The sequence below is a fragment of the Myotis davidii genome, unplaced genomic scaffold (assembly GCF_000327345.1).
Source record: "Myotis davidii unplaced genomic scaffold, ASM32734v1 scaffold57, whole genome shotgun sequence".
Lineage (NCBI taxonomy): Eukaryota > Metazoa > Chordata > Mammalia > Chiroptera > Vespertilionidae > Myotis > Myotis davidii.
Genome location: NW_006289718.1, coordinates 2,908,339 through 2,915,584, shown reverse-complemented (window position 1 = coordinate 2,915,584; position 7,246 = coordinate 2,908,339). Strand labels below are relative to the sequence as shown.

General features: G+C 37.7%; 1 pseudogene; it reads right to left on the bottom strand.

Annotated features, from left to right (window-relative positions):
• Positions 1 to 933: 933 nt before the first annotated feature.
• Positions 934 to 7,246, bottom strand: part of LOC102751327 — a 206,221-nt pseudogene continuing 199,908 nt past the window's right edge.

Sequence of the window (7,246 nt, the reverse complement as noted above, 5' to 3'; positions counted from 1 at the left end):
CTCCACTAATACAAGCAGCGAATATTTTAGCAGCTGATTGCCATGTCATTAGTCTTGGACTGACTTGTTTGGTGTGTGCAACAGGAAATATTTCGCTTTCAGAGAACAAGAAAAATAGGTTTATTTGTATTATGCTTATTAATTTGTACAGTTATTCAGTGTCTGGTAAGTTAATGTTCAAGAAAAAATATTAATTTTTATTAAAATGTCCTATTATTTTATGTTAACAATTACTCATTTATTTCAGCCCTTTGTAGTCAGCATGTCTCTATCAAAATAAACATAAGTTTCTATGAAAACTGAAGCTTTTGCTTTTTTTGCGGCCTACATAAACTTAAATCTTGTTTATTTGGCTTGTGTTAGACTTTGAGTTTGACATGCTTGCTCTAGGTTGATACATGCTGTCGCAAATGGTAAGATTTCACTCTTTTTTATGGCCAAGTAATATTCCATTGTATATATGTAAATAGCTAGAGAAATTGTTTTGTAGATGGTACCTCAGTTTGGATTTGTCTGATATTCCCTTAAGATTTGATTCAGATTAGCTGACTTTGGTAAGAATATCACAGAAGTGAAGATGTGTTCTCATTGAATCCTATCAAGTGGCACAATTTTTTTTTTTAGATGAAGGCTAATTTTTTAAAAAAATATTTTTATTGATTTCAGAGAGGAACAGAGAGGGAGAGAGAGAGAGAAACATCAATGATAAAGGAGAATCATCGAATGGCTGCCTCCTGCACACCCCCTACTGGGGATGGAGCTTGCAACCTAGGCATGTGCTCTTGACCAAATCAAACCTGGGACCCTTCAGTCTGCAGGCTGACACTCTATCTACTGAGCCTAACCAGGTAGGGCTAGATGAAGGCTACTTTTATTAAATGATTGAACCATGTAATTGCCAAGGCCACATGTACATGAAAGAGAGGTGAAGCTTTATTTCTTGGTCTCTTCCTTTTGGAGAGTCTTGATGATCTCCTCCTTCTTGGCCTAGAACCACTCTTCATGGTGCTTTCAGGCTTCCTTGGTCTTAGACCTGCGGGCCTCGGCCTGGTCAGCCAGAAGCTTCTGTGAGCCTAGTCTGCCTCCAGCTTGTGGATGTGTTCCATGAGAATCTGCTTGTTTTTGAACACGTTACCCTTCACTTTCAGGCCGAGGCTGTGGAACATGTGGCGGTCAATCTTCTTAGATTCACACTATCTTCTGAGTAGCTGGTGAAGAATTCTCACCCTCCTCACCCGGGTTGCTTTCTCAGGCATTCGAGCATTGGCAGTACCCTTTCGCTTACCTATGTCCATATGCCTGCCTTTCCTGCGGGCCCAGGTGTTTTTCTGGCATCGAGCCAGGAATGGACAGTCACAGACTTCTGATGATCAGCCCATCTTTGATCCGCTTCCGAATCTGCTGACGGGAGTTGGTGATTTCATTAGTTTCATTGGGGTCCAACCAGACTTTCTATAAGCCAATCAGAAGCTTGAGCGTACTCATGGCTGCTGCCACAGCGGTGAAAGGAAAAGCAGGTGGCACAATTTTGATTAGTCTCGTTACTGGTAATATCAAGTTGAATCATGTCATTGAGGTGGTATCTGCCAGGTTTCTCCACTCACTGTAAAGTTACTCTTTTTCCCTTTGTCATTAGTAACTCTTAGGTAAAGAGTTACTTTGCGATGATATAAATATACTGTATATCACCAAATTTCCCACTTACTTATTTATTTTATTTAAATTAGCATGAAATTGGGTATTTCTATTTTATTCAATGGGTTTAAATGTTACCTCATAAATTATTTTGCTGCTAAAATCATCCAAGATTTCTCCAGGGGAATGTCTTCAAGTTGGTTTTGCATTGTTTTGACGTGTCTCCATCATTTGTTGAGCATGTTCTGTCACAGGATGTTTCTGGCTCATCTTGCACTTTGACTGCACCAGCACTGAAGTCTTCTATTTCTCCAAGAAGGTTTAGTTCCTTTTAGCGGATAATGACCTTTAGAAACCAAAATCTGGGAACCAGAGGTGCTCATTGCACAGTGACACTGGGAGTCATGATTCCCAGGCCTTCTCAGTAGACAGAGTTAGAAAATGAATATCTACATTTATATCTATATATCTATGTCTATCTCTAGCTCTATCTAGAGAGATGTATAGAGGTATTTATCTTATATAATAAAGAGGTAATATGCAAATTAACCCTCATACCATCACAAGATGGCTGCCTACAACCAGGCCAGCAGCAGGGTTAGTGAGGGACTGACCAAATGACTGAACAAGCAGGCTGCATGGGGCGACCAGGCTGGCAGGGGTATTAGTGAGGGACGACCAAATCACTGAACAGCAGGCTGTGTGGGGCAACCAAACTGGCAGGGGGGCTGTGAAGGGCAACCAGGCCAGCAGGGGGGCAGTTAGGTGTGACCAGTAGGGAGGGAAGTTAGGGGCAACCGGGCTGGTGAGGGGGGGGATTCAGTTAGGGGCAACCAGGCTGGCAGAGGGGGGCAGTTGGGGGCTACCAGGATGTCGGGGGAGGGCAGCTTCCCAAAGTGCCTCAGTTTGGATGATAAGTTATATGGTCACTCTAGCTATCATTGGTTGGCCTGGAGGTGAAGGGATCAAGTCTCAATCTTAGTAATTTCTCTGGAAAACAGCCTAGAAGAGTAAACCCCAAATAACAGGATCTTTCTGTAGCACTTATATCCAAGGTGAGAAGAGTGGCTGGCACATTATAAGCACTCAAAGATGCCAGCTATTATTGTTGTTATTTTTATGTTTGAAATGACTAGACAAGGTGAGCAAATATATGGCAGTGCTGTGACTGACTCCTTATGAGGGCAACCTTGGACTAGGGGTGCTGCCTGGGCTGCCATCAGCAAGATGTAGACAAAACCCATGGGCAGAGAGGTGAAACCCCCCGCTATACTACACCTGCTACAGCTTGTTCATTAGTTTGCATTGACTTCCAGACATAGGAAAACTATAGCAAATGTAAACATGTTCTTTCTCCATTTACTTGGGCTAAAATGTTCGCACAGAGATCTTAACAATTTCAGATTCACCTGAAGTCATAAAAGCAGACCAGCACATATCTTGTGAAAAATCACTGAAAAGACAAAGCAATTCAAAAGAAGGTATAAATCTTAGCAATACAATTATCTCTTGTTACTGAAGCAACGGGATAAAACTGTACAAGAATTCAAGTAAATTTTCTAATAAAAATTCAGAAGGAGTTTGAATCATAAAGCTAGGTAAGACATGAATAAAGCACTGTGCAGAAATAGAGCCCAAGAAAGATGTTACAAAGATGAAAAATATGAGTGCTAAATTAAAAACTAAAACGAAGGCCGCAAACTGCAGACTATTACAGGAAATTCATAGCTATAGGTGTTCTCCTCTGACTTAGAGATTTATGAGAATAGAAGAGATTCAAAAAATTCAAAATATGTATAATAGGACTTCTACAATGAGAAGACACAGCACACAGAGGAGAAGTAATAATCAAAAATATTATAGAAGACAATTTCCCTCAGCTGATAAAAACTTGAGTATTCAGAGCAAAAAGGCTAATTGAGTTGCTGACAAATCAGTGAGGAAACTCATACCTAGACAGGTTTTGTTGTATTTTTGAAAAAAAAAAATTCCTGTAAGTATTTACTAAGTAAAGCAAAAGGTAAGCTTTCTTTACTATAATACTGAATTTGATACAATAATGGAGCGATGGCTACCAGAGGGTTGAAAGAAAAGGACTCTGACCCGAGAATCTTATTTCCACTGTAAAAACCTCAGAAATGATCAGAAATGCAAGTATTTCAAACCTACGAATAACATATCTCTCTTTAAAAAGTAAAGTATTTTCATATGCCTATTGGCCATCTGAATGTTCTCTTTGAAGAAATGTCTATTCAGATCCTCTGCCCATTTTTAAATTGGGTTTTTTATTTTCTTGGTGTTAAGCTGTATAAGCTCACACTAATCATCAGAGAGATGCAAATTAAAACCACAAGGAGATATCATCTCACACCTGTCAGAATGGCTATCATCAATAAATCAACAAACAAGTGGTGGTGAGGATGTGGAGCAGTGGTTCTCACCTTCCTAATGCCGCGACCCTTTAATACAGTTCCTCATGTTGTGGTGACCCCCAATTTCATTGTTACAAATTGAACATAATTAAAGCATAGTGATTAATCACAAAAACAATATGTAATTATATATGTGTTTTCTGATGGTCTTAGGAGACCCCTGTGAAAGGGTTGTTCGACCCCCCAAAGGGGTCGTGACCCACGGGTTGAGAACCACTGATGTGGAGAAAAGGAAACCCTCATGTGCTGTTGGTGGGAATGCAGACTGGTGCAGCCACGATGGAAATCAGTATGGAGCTTCCTCAGAAAAATTTAAAATGGAACTATCTGTTGACCTAGCGACTCCACTTCTGGGAATATATCCAAGAAACCTGAAGCACTAATTCGAAAGACTATATACACCCCTATGTTCATTGCAGTGTTATTTATAATAGCCAAGATCTGGAAATAGCCCAAGAACTCATAGGTAGATGAGTGGATAAAAAAGCTGTGGTACATTTAACCAATGGATAATTACTCAGCTATAAAAAAGAAAATCTTGCCTTTTGTGACAGCATGAATGGACCTAGAAATTATTCTGCTAAGTGAAATAAGCCAGTCAGAGAAAGACAAATACAATATGATCTCACTTTTATGCGGAACCTAATCAACAACATAATTTAATAAACAAAACAGAAACAGAAGCATAGATACATAGAACAGACTGACAGCTGTCAGAGTGGAGAGGGGTTGGGGTGGGTGAAAAAAGTGAAGGGCTAAGCAAATATTATATACATATCTCATAGACATGGACAATAGTATACTGATAGGCAGAGGAGGGAAAGGGGTGGGGGGAAGTGGAAGTTGGCAAAGGGGGGAAATGGGAATGGAAGGAAACATTCCTTTGGGTAATGGGTGCATGATGCAGTGTGCAGATAATGTTTTATTGAGTTGTACACTTGAAACTTGTATGGTTTTATTAACCAATGTCACCCTAATAAATTCAATAAAAAATTAAAAATATCTTGATTAAAAAAGTGAATCAAAATGACCTCAAGAATAGATAGGATGCAATGTAGAAGAAATAGTAGAATGGACAGAGATGATGCAAATGTTAAAAAACATTCTTTAGAGGCATCACAATGCAAAATAGTAATAACAAAAATCGAAGTCTAAAATCTCTGGTCATACCAAGAAAAGCAGCAAGATGGAGGGAGAGAAAGGGAATAAAATTATGGTAAATTTCATGTTTTATAAAAAAGTCAATAGATACTTTACTGATTAATATTGACAACAATTTTAGAAAATTTAACAATGTAGTTACAGAAACAAACATACAGAAGAAAACCACCATTATAAAAAGAAACATCAAGGAAAATGAATAAACAAAAGAAAAAGATAAGATGGTAGAAGAAAGCTCAACCATATTAAAGATCTCTTAATGATAAAAGTTATAAGTATAGTTCTAAAAAATTATAAAAGTTATAATAACTTTTCTTTAAAAAATCTGAGTCTCACCCTGGCCAGTGGTTCTCAGTGGTTAGAGTGTTGGGCCACGTAACAAAGGGTTGCAGGTTCGATTCCCAGTCAAGGGCATGTACCTGGGTTGAAGGTTCGATCCCTGGCCCCAGTTGGGATGAGTGCAGGAGGCAACCAATTGATGTGTCTCTCTCACATTGATGTTTCTTTCTCTCTCTCCCCCTCCATCCTCCCTTCCACTCTCTATAAAAATCAATGGAAAAAATATCCTTGGGTGAGGATTAACAACCACAAAAAAAACACAAAAAACCCTGAGTCTCTGAGAGTGAGTTAAAATAAGACTTGAAAAATTAGTTGCTAAATTGGAAGATTTCATCTTGTACCAAGATAAGTTCTTTCCAGATAAATCAATGAAATTATTGCAATTACAATAAAAATCCTAAAAGAATTTTGGGAGAAGATCTGGACAGACTTATTCTAAAATTTATCTGTATGAATAATTGAGACAGCAAAGAATACCTTAATAAATGACAAAAATAAGTAGATAAGAATAGGTAGTCTCAAAGGCAAATGAACTGATACAAAAGAGTTAAAATTTGATTCATGATTTACATATAACATTAAATATATCACAAATATATGTTGACATTATAAGATAAGACACATGACAGTCTCAGGACCACAGACTAGATAACACACAGGAGATGCCCAGTGAACGAGCAGTAGCAACACTGATTGCATAAACATTGCAATATCATGCCACTTCCTGGCATTTTCAGGTATAACCATTTCTATCTCAAAAATAGATATCAAATAATAAAAACTGTTTATATTTCAAAAATATTTTTCTTACATATACATTTAAAAATAAGTTTTAATGAACAATTAAACAATATCACCAGTATCATTTTTCTCCATTTTAGCAAAAATTTATTATCCTTTCATGAGACATTAATTTTCTGTGGAACATAGTTTAAGAAATGCTACTTAAATATATAGGAAGATCTTACAAATTCACAAAAGAAAAACGGATACTTTTAATAAAAAATGGCCAAAGAACACTAACAAGTAGTTAATGAAAAAATAAAACCAGCCAATAAATATGTGGAAAATATTCAACCTTACTTCTAGATAAATATGGACATTAAATTGAAATTTGTTTTCACTTATTAAATGTACAATGATTATGTGTTACTCTCCCTACCAGCAAAGGTACTGCTCTTATACAGCTGATGAAAATATAAATGAGCACAAACTTTTGGAGTACAATTTAATAGCTTATGTTAAAGTCATTAAACATTTGTAAACATTTGGTACAAAAACTCTGTATGTAGGATGTAATTGAAGATTTATCTATAAGAATGTTTAGTTCTGGATTGTGGGCCATGGCTAGACGCTAAATGCAGAGGGAGCTTCTGGTCTCAGAAAAAAAAGAGGAGAAACTAAGATGGCGGCAGAGATAAACACCGGGAAATTAAGGCTGCTCACAACAATTGATTAATACCTCAGAGAAACAATACGGACTTCATCCAGAACCATAGGAAGCCTGGCTGACTGTAAACTCTACAACTAGAAGGAAGGAAACGCACACTGAGACCCAGAGAAGCTGCAGGAGAGAAGCACAGAGGGAAGCAGCCAAAATGCGGAGACAGAGAAACAGGCCACGAATGGCAGAAATAGAGGAAAGCAGAAGATTGGATATAGAGGTCAAGGCCAAGTTT